General features: G+C 35.7%; 1 protein-coding gene across 3 annotated transcripts in view; it reads right to left on the reverse strand.

Annotated features, from left to right (window-relative positions):
- NCOA3 (nuclear receptor coactivator 3) overlaps positions 1 to 16,190 on the reverse strand; it is a 68,829-nt gene that overhangs the window by 30,523 nt on the left and 22,116 nt on the right. For all 3 annotated transcript variants that reach the window (XM_026861922.1, XM_026861924.1, XM_026861923.1), the window contains exon 2: positions 5,446 to 5,521. The gene's annotated coding sequence lies outside the window, so the exon portion shown is untranslated. The remainder of the gene's footprint in view (positions 1 to 5,445; positions 5,522 to 16,190) is intronic.

Genomic DNA, 16,190 nt, shown 5'->3' on the forward strand with positions numbered 1-16,190 from the left:
GGGGGGGGGGGGGGGGGGGGGGGGGGGGGGGGGGGAAAGAGTGTCTCATGAGAGCAGAGGGAAGAATCCCCTCCTTCAACCTGCTAGCCACACTGCTCTTGATGCAGCCCAGGACACTGTGGCTTTCTGGGCTGCGAGTGCACATTGCCAGCTCACAGTCAGTTTTCCATCCACTAACACCCCCAAGTCCTTCTCCGCAGGGCTGCTCTCAATCCACTCTTTGCCCAGCCTGTATCTGTGCTTGGGATTGCCCCGACCCATGGGCAGGACTTTGCACTTGGCCTTGTTGAACTCCATGAGGTTTGCACGGGCTCATGGCTCAAGCCTGTACAGGTCCCTCTGGAACGAACTTGCTGGGGGTGCAACTCAATCCCTCTGTCCTTGTCACCAACAAAGATATCAAACAGCACCGGTCCCAACACCAACCCCTTAGGAACGCCACTCGTCACTGCTCTCCACTTAGACATGAAGCTGTTGACCACAACGCTGAGTGCGACCATCCAGCTAATTCCTTATCCACCAAGTGGTCCATCCATCAAATCCATGTCTCTCCACTTTAGAGACAAGGATGTTGTGTGTGACAGTGCCAAATGCTTTGCACAAGTCCAAGTAGGTGTCATCAGTTGCTCTTCCCTTATCCACCAACACTGTAACCCCATTGTGGAAGGCCACCAAATTTGTCAGACACAATTTGCCCTTAGTGAAGTCATGTTGGCTGTCACCAATCACCTCATTTTCCATGTGCCTTAACAGTTTCCAGGAGGATCTGCTCCATGATCTTGCCAGGCACAGAGGTGAGACTGACCGGCCTCTAGTTCCAAGTCTTCCTTTTTAACCCCTTTTTTAAAAATGGGTGTTATGTAACCCCTTTTCCAGTCAACGGAATCTTCACTAGACTGCCATGACTTCTCAAATATCAAAGATAGTGGCTAAGCCATTTCATCAACCTGTTCCCTCAGGACACACACCTGATGAGAAGCATCTCATCAGGTCCCATGCACTTGTACACCTTCAAGTTCCTTAGATGTCCTCAAACTTTATCTTCTCCTACAGTGCATGGTTTTGCATTCTTCCAGTACCTGCCTTTGCCTCCTGCATCTTGGGTGGTGTGGCTGGAGCCCTTGCCAGTGGAAACTGAGGCAAAAAAGTCATTGAGTACCTCAGCTTCCTCCATATCCCGGGTAACCAGGTCTTCCACTGCCTTCTGGAGAGGGCTCACATTTTCTCTAGTCTTCCTTTATGTTACAATGTTTAACATAAAATTGTATTTATAACCAATTCTCATCCCATTTGGTAGGGATTAGGAGATGAAGAATAATATACTTTGTACATCACAATAAAATTAAAAACAACAGCAAAACATAATCTGGCATTTGAAATAAACAATTACAAAAGATGCCTTAACTTCATAATTATGGTCTTGGACTGCACAGAGAAGTTGTTTTTACATCTAAATATTTGATTAAAAAAACAGGATGAACAAGAGAAAACCCAATATACAGAGAGATGGAAGATCAAGCCTGAAGACTCATTCAATCATATATTCCTCCAGGGCAAAAACCTCTCAAATACATGTATGGTGGCCCACCTTAAGTGATTCAAGAAAAATACACTGTTATGCCACTAGATGACAGTATAGCACTGAACAACTGTAGGGATTTTTTCAATTAAGCAGCTGAATAAAAAACTATACATCTGAACAAGTAAGCAGTTTCAAAAAGATATTATAGAAAAAGGGTATGATCATGCAAAAAGCAGCTGATTATCTGAGGCTGACACTCAGCAGAACATATGACTCATAAGGTCTTATGCCAACAGACCTCACAGCTAAGGCTGAGTCCTGAGAGTCATTCTGTAGGTGACACACGCACACACTCCAGGATTTGCGCTTCACCCCCTGTAACTGCATTCACGGGCAGAGTATAGAGCTGCAGTGTTAAGAGTTACTGTGGAAAGAGAAAGGAAGAGCTTAAAATACAAGACTTGAGGATAGCTCAGGAAGGGTGTGGGCACAGCAAGTATGTCAGAAGCCGAGAATAAATTCTATTTAAGAGAAGGAAAGATTTAAAATACATTAAATAGTTGAACTAGAGCTAGGACAGACAATTCACCAGAACTTAATTTTGTATGTAACAGGGTTGCATTAAATAATTTAGAATGGCAATGTCATTTCTGGTTTAACATCTACCTGTACTGACAGGTAACTTGCAATAAGATCAAACAGAAAAACAAAATTATTACATGTTGTCTCAGAAACATGATACATATCAGAGAATACAACCCTTCTTCTATTTAAGAAAACCTTTCAGTGTCTAAATATAGAAGCCCTGAGAAGGAAGATTTGTAATTCGTATAGCCTGTTTCCCTACTATTCACCAAATTACAGGCCTGAAGCTGCAGAACTCCTGCACGTGTATTTTCCTTTCCCTAAGAGTATCATTACAAGCTGGGAAGGCATGTAATGCCTAAAACAACTTTGTAACTGTTTAGCTATGGAAATCACAGAAGCTGCTTCCCAATACTGATGGATTTACAGTACAAATTGTTAACAGTCAAACTAATTTCCCTGCTACAGAAAATATTCATAAAACAAGCTATTATTCAGTGAGTTAATAATGACAGAAATCACCAGTTAAAAGTGTTATTCACTGAATATGAACCTGTAATTTCTAATGGGCTAAAAAGTTTTTCCAAAACCAAATCTTTGGGTGGTTTGGGGAGTTTTTGCAAGTTAATAATTTCAAAAGAGAGGTCCAAAACATAGCTTCCAAAAGTTAAAACTTCAAAGCATTTTTACTGCTAAAAAGTGGATGGCAAACCTACTGCACAGAAGGATAACTAACAGTTGGACTGTATTATGAACTTCAGCAATCAATACATACGATTATGTACTTTTTAATGAAATTTGTATACACGTATTTGCTTAAAAGGCAAGACGCTACAGCGGATCTAATATCCTACATATAAGGATGAAGAAACGCTGAACGTAAATTCTATCCAATGATAAAAACCTAGATTTTTCTAAAATGTATCTGTTCCTAGTTTATATAATTTATAGAGAGATTTTCTTGGGATTGCCAAATTTTAAAGCCAGGTACTTAATGAACAATAATTCCTATGTATATAATAATATTTAAATGTTTGCTAGTCTGATGTCATCAGCGCCAGCAATTGCTTTTAATTTCTGAATTGAACTACCCATGTTACACCACTATATTGGCACACTTTATCATTTTCATCAAACATTTTATAAAATAGAAGTATTTTATGTTACAGTCCATTTAGCTACTGAAAACAAATGACACAAAGCCACACTTTGTTCTGTCCAATGTGATTTTTCTGAAGTTATTTGGAAAAACAAATCCCTAGCTCTTGCCAAATAATGTAGAAAGTTATGCATTCGTAAGAAATAGAGAATGTTTAAGTTAAGTAGAGGCAAGTATGTCTAGAGGCCTCCGAAGTTTATAGTTAAAGCAAACTTGAGAAAAAACAAGATGAAGTAAGAGATGGTTCAAAGTCTTCTAAGCAAGACATTGTTTAACTCCATTGGTTGCAGCAGTAACGAACCACTATATATTGATGTTCCTAACTCCACCAGTTGAGTGGAACCAAAGGCAGCAGTATTTAGAGAAGTTTTGAAATTTCATGATTATCTGCAAATACTAAATTTGATTTATCTTTTCAGATATCATCCTAAGTTTTCTGAAATTTGTCTCACTTATCAAAAAGGGTTCTTTGTCAAAACAAAAAATAACAAAGACCTTCTTGCTCATCAGTAAGCATGCTGAAAAAACATTTTTCCTTATAAGACGCATATGTAATACATACTTTTCACATGTCATATCCCTTGATTTTTCAGTGAAAACCACAGTTAGATTGTTAAAAAGCCAGCGGTCTTTGCATGTGACATAAAACAAGTTCTAGTAATTATTAATCCATCCATTGCTATATATGTACAGCCTTCCAAAAAATAAAAAAAAAACATATTAAAGAAACCATCAGAATTTAGGACTGGCATTTTTAACCTGCCAGGTTTTCAATATTTTGACAGGCTAAAAAAAAAAAAAAAAAAAAAAAAAAAAAAAAAAAAAAAAATCAAATCTTCTAAAATTCTGTCCTGGCCTACCAACAAAAGGATGCACATGTTGACAATACAATATGTTTGAAATCAGAAAAGTTCCTAAAGCCATTTCTACCATTCAAGCCAAAAGGACATCAAGAAGTACTAAACACGGTAAGCAGAAAGCTTTCAACTTCCCTGGTCTGTCCTACCTCACTCTCACACAAGAGGAAAGCTACTAACTTCCATTAGATTACTTTCTGCTAGTTTGTCTTTTGGTACACTGGTTTCCTTCTCAAACTCAAGCATTATTCCCTCATGCTCATGTTCTCAGTAGTTGTAGATGAAAGACCTATTCACCAAATAGGACATGACAACTGGGAAGGTTTTGTCCAAACAGGGCCCCAAAATATAATCTATTAGATGCCTCAGATTCAGTTTTTGTATTTGCTTAGCTAAAACAGTTGATCACACTCACAAAAACTCACCAAAACCCACAAAGCAAAATGATACAATACTAATTTAAAACATATCCACAGTATTTAAAAAAAAAAATAATCTTATTATTTGCATAAAAACATTTTTAACACTTCTTTGGTCCCATGAAACCATCAACTTTTTCCTATACTACATCTACATACTCATGGTATCTAATGCTTGGAAGCTCTTCTGTCTGAGCTGATTTCTTGTTCAAAAAATTCACTAGAGAAAAAGCATAAATTGGGTCTTTGCATTCCCCAGAATAAGCCAATTACAAAGGCTTAAATCAAACCAGTCCTTTTCAATGGATCATGAAGATGATCTGGGATTTTTTTAGTTGCATATAATGCTAGAATATTAAATATAAGGTCTTGGTTTTTAGAAAGGAGGATGTCACACTGGTTTTTAAGATGCAAATTGTAATAAACTAACTGGTTCATGCTAAGAGAAGACCCAAATATTTAAATTTTGATATAAATAAAACTCGAGGACATTCTATTCAGCAACTCTGTATTCCTAGGGAAAATTTGTTATTTCAAACTTACATTTCCCTCACACAGATATAAAAAGTATAATAGCTCTCCAGTGAAACTTCCGATTCAAAATATTCTTGAAACTATGCAAAGATTCTTTTTAACTGACCACAGAAACAACTGATGTTCTCATTTACACAGATAGGAATCCACAAGAAAACAAACAGAAAACTCACTTTCCGGCAGTAGTAAAGTAAGTTTTTTTCCTCTTCCCCCCCCACCCCTTCCTCTTCGTTCCCTTCCCCCACTGTCTTTTTTTAAGAGCACGCTTTTTATATATTTACATGTACAATTTGTAAATTGTATCTTTAAAAATTGTAAGGGAATAACTATTCAGGTACATACCGTCCAAATATGAAATCAGTCACTTACTTGTCCTTAGCAAACATTCAAGCACAGCATATTTTTCAGAAGACCTTCAGTATCAGAAGTCATTTTAAGTCACATCCTGAAAAACAGAAAAAGCTGTACTTTTAAAAAGTGCTTGCTTTTCAACTGTTCCATCTAATATTAATAATCTCAAAAAAAAAAACAAAAACACTCAACATTGAGCTATTTTAATGTTAAATGAGTTTAAAACTCATAAATAACCATGTCATTTCTGCTATATGCTAAACAGCCCAAAAGTCTGAATCTTAACACCACAAATACCACCAGTAAGCTAGATTTGCTCTCACATAAGAACTAAACATATTTATTTTAAATGAAATTTGTTTTACTTTGACAGAAATAATGAAACTGTTGTAGATGTTTGTGTTTAGTAACTGTTAAATCAACACCAAAAGCTGCAGCCCCAAATTAATTATTTTGTAAAGTTAGGACTGTCAAGTTAAAATTGTGTAGCCACTCTTGTCAGTCTGTACATGCTGCTTGGTATAACTATTACAGCAAACTGTTTTCAGAGATATCAACACTCGGGTTTCTGTTACTCTGTTTTTCTATGAAATTCTAGGAATGATTAATCCATATTATCATGCATTTTATACAAGGTATGATTAAGTGCACTAATTAGTGAGATTCTGGGTCTCTATAGAGAATTACAGTAACTTAGGAAAAGTTTTAAACAACAGCTGTGTGATTGAATTGATTTACTGAAAACTGCTTAAAGCACTACGTAAAGCAGAGGCTGTTCAAGCTAATTAGAAAAATAAATTGCTCTTGGGAAATACTTATGAGACATTCACATGTAAGCACACACCATAGACCTATCCAAAATCAAGAGTTTCATAATTGATACTTCTACCCAGATTACTTAATAGGTAATCACTAGCAGGCAGGTAAAGTTTTATTCAAGTAGCTCATTTCTTAAGAAATTAAACTGAAGCTTTTCATATCAACTGGTTGCATATGCATTCATCTGCTGTTTTAACCATCCCTTTGACAATACTGATTGTAGCTTTATTTATACGAACTGGAATTACCAATTAGGTTGATTGACAATGTGGTCACGTAACAGTAAGCATCAAGAGTAAATTGTCTCCTAATTGAAGACTTTTATAACACCATTTTATGCTAAATCAACCTCTGCTAATCACAGAAACGAGGACAAAAGCACACAAAAAATAGAAAAAAAAATCTAAGAATTCTTAAGATGCATTATCAGAAACATTTGGACATCATGGAAAATTAAACCTTCAGCTGTTCCATTTCCCTAAAAATGCTAAACCTGACCTACTACACTCAATGATAGCTTGCGATCTAGCTTCCCTGGGATAGTCTTACACCCAAGAAAGGCTTGTTTCTGATGTCTCCTGAAATTCAGACAGAATTTATGAATACTATGCATACTATACCTTGCGTGGCCTAGTATAGGTAGGACATATAATATAATTATATATTAAGGTAGCATAATTATATTCACTACTCTGAGGTGCAGGGTTTTTTTCCTCAAATTTCTACAACAGCTTGGTAAACTGATGAAAAAACCTGTACAAGAACAGAAGCAGTTAAACAGAATCACAAACAAGAGTCTCACTGAAAAGTTGACCTATGTAGGAGAAATGAACAGCACAAAATCACTTAAAAGTGGGAGATTCAATACCCACAAGTATCAAAAGGATTGTGTATGACTGGAAAGTCAAGGGAAAAGAGAAGAATCTTGAAAATGTAATAAATTGAAGACCACATAAAAATCTTAACACTATTTAAATTAGTTTTATAATATTCCCTTTATATTCCTCTCAAGTAAATAACATTATACGGATGTCAATATCTGAACTGTTTAAACAGAAGATGGAATACAACTTCTCAAAGTATACTGCAGTGAGGTAACTAAAACAACCTTCTGAATAATATGAAGGTTCTTGAAGGGTTAAAAAAGCATTCAGAGCAGCAACTGCCATAATTTGGTCTGGCCAAAGAGGACCATCCTATGAGAACTGTCAACTGGCAGGCCAACCTAGACAAATATTCTAAAATTCTGTTCTACAGACTGTGATGAAATTAAACCAACCTGACGTAGAGATGAAAACCACACCCGGTAAAGCAAAAAGTTAACAGCAAATATGCTACAGTAAAATTTTGCCATATATCAAAAATAAATTAGACCTCAAGTTACTACGCCCATAAATAAAACAGAATATTACAATTCTGTAATCTGTCATTACATTATCATCTAGACATTTAAATGAAAAAATAAAATACATCCCTCTCAATAATACTTGGTCTTTTCCTGCTAATGAAAGCCCTAACTCTCACATGTTGAAAGTTGACCATTCAACTCGATTATTCCTGCCCTAAACCAACACGCTTCCTCTTCCGAGTACAGAGATAACAGCCAGCTTCTCTCTTTTTAAATACAAAAAATATATTTCAACATTGTTTTCTGTTCTGCTTCACATGAATTAGTTTAGATTATTAGAGTGCCTGTATCAAGGCACAGTCATGCGCTAAGCAACTGCCAGTCTCAGAGCCAGTATTCTAAGCAGCTTGGCATTTGAGGCTGCACTGTCAGCTTCTCCATCAGCTCTCCCACACCAGTACCACTTTTAACACGTGAACACGCTATTTCCTGTCTAAAAACTGCTCAACCAAAAAACAAGAGTGCTCGCACAAAAACATCATTTGGCATGCTTTGATCTCAATGAGCTCTACACAGTGACCTTTGATTTCTCCACTTTCAGGATGAGCTACAGAGATACTCAGTTTACACCATATAGAAACTAGGCGTCCAATACAGTCTGACTACCAACTTTAAGCATACACACAGTTCAGTTTTTGATCCAATTTTTAAAACGCATAAAAGTCATTACTGTTTGGATGGGACAGCTAAGTGACAAGCCATATTGTTGCCTGTGGCACAGACAACAACAATATGACAGAGAGCTAAAGTTACACTGTTTTTAAGGCTAAAAATATACATATATATGCATAGTCAAATGTGTCAGATACGGTAAACGCAATGGTTGCTTTTTGAAAGAACGACATAAAAAGGGTTCTACCTGCAATCCTCCTTAAACGTTTTAGAGATAATTAACTTGCCTGTTTGAAGGGCAGCATATTGCATTTGATTTCTTTTTTAAACTAGATAAAAACCCCCACATTTTTAAAGTTCTGGGGGAGGAAAAAAATGCAGCAGATAAAAAATGCCACTGAACCTTCAACTACAGCTTTGTGAACCTGAAAGTACAATGTAACAAACTACTGAAACAGATAATGAGACTCAAGTACATTGACTTAATAAAGAGGTTTTGTTGTACTGTATTTTTGCTAAAAAGTAATAATTTATCATTTAAAGCAGCTATACTTACATTATGAAGCAAACAGCAAATTATATTGTTAATTGTACTGATATATCATTATCCTAATCTAGCATTTCCATCAATACAATAACTAATAAAATACTCTTCCAAAACATAAGCATTTGGATCACTCTCACTCTTTTTTTCCCCACCCCCTCAGCCAAAAAGGTCATTTACTAGATAATAAATAACTGACTCGGACAAGAGACTTCACTGAATCAGGGCTGTCAATTAAAAAAAAAAAGCCATTTATAATCTGGTAGCCAGTGAAGCACACCTTGCTGCAACATGTTAAATAATCTTAACTCAGCACACATCCTTTTTATATTATAGGGAGACTATAATTTTTCAGGTCTTGTCAGGTTTCATTTACCAATTCCCCTGCAGTGTTTAGTAAGCACTGTGCACTCCTCGGCTATTTTTCAGACATGACAATTAACTTGAGCCTTGTTCACTTTGCATATATTAAAACGACAGGACACTTTCAGTTAAAGGATGGTCAGAGGTGGAGCACACTCGGAGCACATCTCCTGATCCTGAGATAATGTGTGTGCTCTATTTTTGGTATGTCATTACTTGTTAATTTGCTTCCTATATGTCCCTGTTTGCTAGTCACGGCAATAGATACAGAACCCTGTTACAACAACAAAATGTAGAAAAAAGGGGAGCTCCAGTGAGCTCAGTTATAAAAAAAAAAAGACTACTCTCTATCCTTATGTCTTCACCATACACTGCCAAACATTTGTTAAACTTTTTCACCTGTCAGGTTCTGCACAAAAGTACTGTGGTAAAGCAGTTACTGCATCTCATCATGGGTCCAAAGACACATGAGCCACATTCTAGACTCAGAACAACCGCTGCCCTCATAACCCAGCTGTGAAAAGATATCGAACTTACTTGGCTGAATGTGTTTGTCAGGACATTGCCCCTGTACATAAAACACAGTTGTGGCGTGATGCAGCCACACCACCCACTTGCATGACACTGGCAACAAGAACTGGTATGCTCAAACACAGCAGGCTAAAAAATATTGAAGGTGGCCTGTAAACTTGACTTATTTTCAAGCCACTGTACTGGAAGATGTAATTTGGGCTTTCAATACAGCTGATGGCATCAGTCAAGTGCTTTTTGAATATATTTAGAATGTTTTTAACATGGGTAAGTCCTTACAAACATGTCTGGGTTAGTAAATAGGTATTTAATAAACAATTAAAAATTTAATAAATAGAGAGAGAAAGAAACAATCCCTAGCTCAAATACCACAAAGAAAGAAACAGTATGTGACACCTGGATTACTATAATGGGACTTAGTAACTACTTAACTGGTAAGAAACCACAGAACACCACCATTCTTTTCAGTACATCCAGGCACTTCAACAGCAGAAGAAACTCAGGCAAGTTAGTAGCTGACTGAAATACATATGGTCTACTTCATTAAATATTAATATAAAACCGAAGTTCTAAAAGTGGAAAACACTTATTCACATCATACTTGCCAAAAATAGCAGGTACTATGGAAAGAGATTTAGAGATTTTACTGTGACCAGTAAACAAACCTCTCTCTATTAGTAACAGCAATAAAGTTCTAAAAAAATAGGAAATCTATACAAAAAGTGTTCTATTTACAAGACAAAATACCCTTGCCAGAGCTCACAAGAGAATACCAACACAACAGTATTGCAGAGTGACTTTCTCGCTATATATACACCTAATTCATAAGTGACTCCATACCATGACACAACACAATCTGCAGGTTAATAAGAAGAATGCAAGCTATACAGTGCATCTCTACATATTACAATGTCATCTTAATTAGGAATTAAATTTGAAATAATTTGTATAATTTGTTAAAACGGATGGCATAATCCTAAATTATTTAAAGATTGGTCCAAAGTAGAAAATCTCTCTAAATTAGAAAAGGACATCAACTAAGAGCCTTAGAACATGAAATTATCAGTTTGACCATATAAATCTGAAAACATTACTTATTTTTAATGACTCTTTTTGTTTTGCTTTTTAAGTGGATATATTAACTTAACTGATGAAAGCTTGTTTTCATGCCTTATCAATATATGACTTCAGTTCTTACACAATTTTGACCACTACACTTTACAATAATGCCATTACCTTTTAGTACAAACTTTAATGACTGCCATTATAAAGAAAAAGACCAATGCAAAGGGATGATTGCCAGAAACCAAGTAACAATCATATCAAATGCAAATACAATGTGGTAACTACTAGCAGATACTAGCAGGGATTCATGGCACAATTTACAATATTGGAAGAACTGTATTTTATAGAACAAAATCACACATAAATATGGGTGGGGTTTTTTCTTATAGAAAATCCTGTAAGAGCAGAGTGACAGAGACTTTTTCCTACATGATGTGATAAAGATACAAGAGCTCTCTCCTTAATTGAACAATGACTAAGGAATTACTTTTCCCTTAAAAAGGAGGAAGCAACTTCCCAAACATCATTTCAGTACAGTAAGAATTCCATCTACAAGTTCACAGTAGCAACAACTCCCATTTTCTGAGGTAGCTATACACTATCTGACACTTCAGAGAGTACTTACCAAGTTCTTGGTGAAAACAGGAAATGTAATCCACTGAACTGAGTTTGTTCCACTAAATACACGTGATCCCTCTCCAAGTCACAAACAAGTCCATTCCCTTTCCAGAAGCTAGGAATGTGCTATCAGCAAGTCTATTCTCCTTCCTGAGACTCTGAACAGGTTCATATGCATTTCTATGTATTGTATGCATGCAATTTTTTTGTTCTGCCATTCTACCCTACCAGCTTCTTATGCAAGCAGAGACTGCTTGCTGGATTTTGAGAGAGACAACTTAAACACAACTGTAGTATTACAATTAGCATTAACTCATTTAGTGCTATGGCACTGTTATAATTGAAGCAAATTCTACCACCATGCCAAAATCTTACTCATTTTACAGACATCACAATTTTATATAAAACATGTTTAGAATAAGAACAGTTCAAAATCAGTTTTCCAAAACAGCAGTTAAAAACCAGGCACAGATTCAGCAATTTTGTTGTAAAAGCCTGTCCATTGCAAGCTTAAATTTAGTTACAGAAGTAATTTTACATTTAGATAAAAATCTCTAACAATACCCAAATGTCTTCAGACAAAGGGGAAAAATTGACTTGATTTTGACAGAATGAAACATGTACTGTACACACTATCAGTTTCTGACACGTGATCTCTCTCAAGTAGATTCCAAGCTTAATGCCAGCTTTTGAACTTCTACAAGTAATTCTCAGAAAAAGCATTCAAAAGAAATGAATTAGTTGCATTTTCTACAGCTATTATTAGCAATGGATGTTCATCCCCAGTATTTCCAATTTAGTCTTTGAATCTTGTATGTGAATTGAAAGTATTCATCAACTGAGTAGGTATGGAGATTGGCTTTTAAGAAAACAGCTTATTTGAAGTAGTAAACACTTTCAAGTGGCAAATAGCAAAGCAAAAATACTTCTTAATTAGAATTGCACAGCTAAAAAAATGTTCTATTCTTTTTATATTTGCATCTTTAAAAAGCGAGCCTCTCAATTAAAAAGCAAGTCTCTCAACTAAACACTATAAGCAATCTAGAATTTTTGCAATGCTCTAATCATAGTTTTGTTTCCCCCATTCTACTTTGGGCAACTGTTCATCTTGGGAGATCAGATGTGATCTAGCTGATGCTCATGTGTCTTAAACAGCACCATCATTAATCATCCCACCATATATTTAGCCTATCAGCCCGTTCACTTCATCTGCCATTTCCTAGCACTTTGAATAATCACAAGTTATTAAGAAGCACAAAAGTTTATCAACAGCTAGAAACCACAAATACTTGAAAAGAACAGTCCTGATGCTTGTGAGTATTTCTACATGACTTGGTCATATTTTGCCTTTGTGACAGTACTAGGGAACAGTAAAATATAATTGTTTCTCAACTTGTACAGAGTTTCCTGCCAAATACTGCAAACTTCTATCAAATCTAACCTTTTATTAGGTGGATGCTACAAAAAATACCATTTTCTGCTGAACTGACCAAGTGAAACAAGTTCTTACACTCAACAAAGACGTCTGAAGTGAAAAACTCTTAAATACATCAGATCAACTTCAAAATTTACTGGAATGTCCCGGCCATCAAAAGAAAGAGCCTCTTTGATTCTGACTACCAAAAAGCAAACCTTTCACTTTTAAGAACGGCACAAAATTAGGTCTACAAAGCATGCTGCAGTGCTGCAGTTTCAAGAATCTTTTATGTGTCTAAACAACAGTCTTTTGTTCTGCATTTGTAAGAACACAATTTGTTACACAATTAACAAATTAGTTTCTGATATTAACCTTGGAAAAACTCCAATCTCTCAGGACTTCCACAGCACAAATACCAAGAAAACACAATATAATACCTAATGAAATATTTTGGTTCCGGTCTTTATAATGCTTCAAAGACAGATTTTGGCATTAGTAGCAGAGTTGCACACAAACAAATTGAGAGAAACAAGCCTTGCCAGTGGTGCTTGGGGTCCACAGAAGATGAGCTGAGATACAAGCCACATGTTCACAGTAATTTCCGTCCCTCCTCTTGAATACTCAAATCCAGTTCTACAAAACATACTATTCCATACTACCAAGTCTCTAGTACTTGACAGAAGCACTGGTTCCCCTCTTAAAAAACAGAGCATGTCATAAATGGTGTGGCCTGCTGTCATGAATTTGCAGCCAGCTGAACTACACAACACTTTGAAGGGCATAAATATTTGAGGGAATAGTATTCTGTTCTTACAAAACAACAAAGTCAAACAATAATGAGAAGCAGCTTAAATAACTTGACTGACATGTTTAGATTTAATCACAGCATCCTGTGAAACAGCTAGAAATGATGCTCTATCTATGGATTTTTACCTTTTGAGTGCTCTTAACCTAAAACAAGCAACAACAGGCAAAACAACCTACAGAAGTGATTAAGAGTGTGACCTGCTAGTACACTTCAAACAAGTTAGTACAGGAAAATAAAGTAGCCAACCATAAAAGGATGTTAGTACAAGCCAGTTCAGATGTAATTCAAAGCACAAAATAGTTTCCTATTTCTGTAAGCACTTGCTTTTTCTACACACAACTACCATACCTGAAGAGCATGTAAAAAAGGAATTTTGTTTGCTTAGGGAAAAATCACTGTTAATTAATAGAAGACCACTGCTACTGCCTGCTCAACTCAAACATCTGCACATCTGTGCAACTAATATGGTCCATGAGTAAATACAAATTGCCAACCATGACACCTCAGTGTACAGAGCCAAGAGTCGTAACACACATGGGGTTCTGGGTACTTCAAAGAAAGCTACATCCATGCTTAGAGCTAAACCCTAAATTCACTGTCCTGACAGATAGGGAACATGAAATTGAGAGTAGCTAACCCCAAAATAGAACAAAAATTTCTATATTATTTTTGAAATGGAAATGCATGAAAATAGAAGTATTTCCTTAAAATTAGTCATCCCTAATTCTCCTAGTTGTTTTAACAGTACAGATGAACACACCTGAATTTAAAAAAAAGGTATAAATATACCTTTAGAACTCTTTCAATTGCACACATATTTCACACTAAATCTGCACACTCCCTTGGTGACATTTCTAAGTCAACCATCTCTGAGAGGACAAAATAGTATTTGTTGGAGGGAACTAATTTTGCCATATTTTACCATAAATTTCCAGTATATACAAACACACAGTCAGCTAATTCTTCCTCTCACTCAAGTAGAATAATTTAAAGGTTATTTTTGACCTAAATTTGTTTTTGGATAGCCTATGCCAATTTGCTTTCGAAAGGAATCAAAGGAGTAGCGGTCATTAGAGCTGCAAGAGAGAAAAGAATCCAGAAGAGTGTACACATCTGTGACATCTCAATATGAATGGAGACAATAGATGCCTTATACAGCTATAATGGAGGGTGTGGGGGAGGAAGGCCAGCAAGCCTTTTTTTGTTTGTAACGTGAAGATGTGAATAATTTTGTAAAATGCAGTTAGGAAGCATTATGTGCCATAACTAGCCTCTTTCTTGCTGGATTTCTTAGCTGAATTCAGTTTTATGAAGCAGCAGACTCGAACACACATAAACAGGAAAATAGAACACCAGTCTTTGCAGAAGAAGAAGAAAAAGTAATCAGCTAGGTATGATGGACACATTTTATAAAAGCGATCAAACAAAAAGGCAAATCCATGGAACAAATAGCATTTCTATGGACCTCAAAAACCATTACTGCCTGGCCATCAGAGAAAGTACATCAGAATCTTAAGAGAAATGCTGAAGTAAAGACAGTAGGAATCAAAGTAAATTCTTACTAGAACTCACCAGATGCTCATAGATTAAAACATAGAAGCCTTTCTAAATTTCATTCCAAATTTGACATAGTATTTAGGGGATCCTTAGAAGACAAACAGTAGTACTACTAAAAATTAATCAGCTTTGAATACATCTACTCTAAATTCAAAAAGGCCTTTTAAATCTTAAACTTCATTTTTAATACGACTTTTTTTACTAGGAACACACTGTGGCACACTAAAAAGACTATTAGAATCGCCACAAATTCCCAGCTCTTTAAAAACTAAATTTAAATAAAGATTTAAATTTAAAACTTAGAAGTCTTTAGTTACACTACATGAATCGATTGAAGATTTCACTTCCAAAACTACTCAGAATTCTGCCAAAACACTCTTTCCACATTAAACAAAGACATACAGCTGCATGACACACATATTCTAAAATTTCTAGCACACTACAATATTGTATTTATTTCTTCATTATAGCACATCGTTTGTAGTTCCAGTTCAAAGTATTAAAAGCAAATATCTTAAATAGCGGGGGGTAACCTGTATGATCCTCAGAGTGATCTAGTATTTCATGTCATTTTACATTTGTTAAAAATTTTTTTAAATATATGAGTTGCTTTAGTGCAGTGGCAAAAATATATTGTCCCATATAACCTATTTTATTCCAGGAACTTGTATAGAGACTTTTTTGCCAGTAGAAAATGTGATTTTTACTAAGGTCTGTTTACAGAGCTTTACCAGGAAGCTTCCCTAGTAATAGATTGAGTCTAAGAAAAACTAGTGGGATAAACATGGCAATATCAAAGAAAAACTAGTGGGATAAGCATGGCAATACCATTCTGAACATCTAATGTTTTTTAAAAGTCAAAGCTTCAACCACTTATGAGCTAGAGGTCAATGAAAGAGGAGTGAAGAGTTCAGTGAAACCTTGAATTCTGCAACTCAGGTTTTTGGTGTCGTATTTTTACTTACCCTTTACAGCTCTCTCTACTTAAAATACATGTTTCCTTATTTTAAAATATTTTTTT

The sequence above is a fragment of the Athene cunicularia genome, assembly GCF_003259725.1.
Source record: "Athene cunicularia isolate RWA chromosome 20 unlocalized genomic scaffold, athCun1 chr20_part1, whole genome shotgun sequence".
Classification (NCBI taxonomy): domain Eukaryota; kingdom Metazoa; phylum Chordata; class Aves; order Strigiformes; family Strigidae; genus Athene; species Athene cunicularia.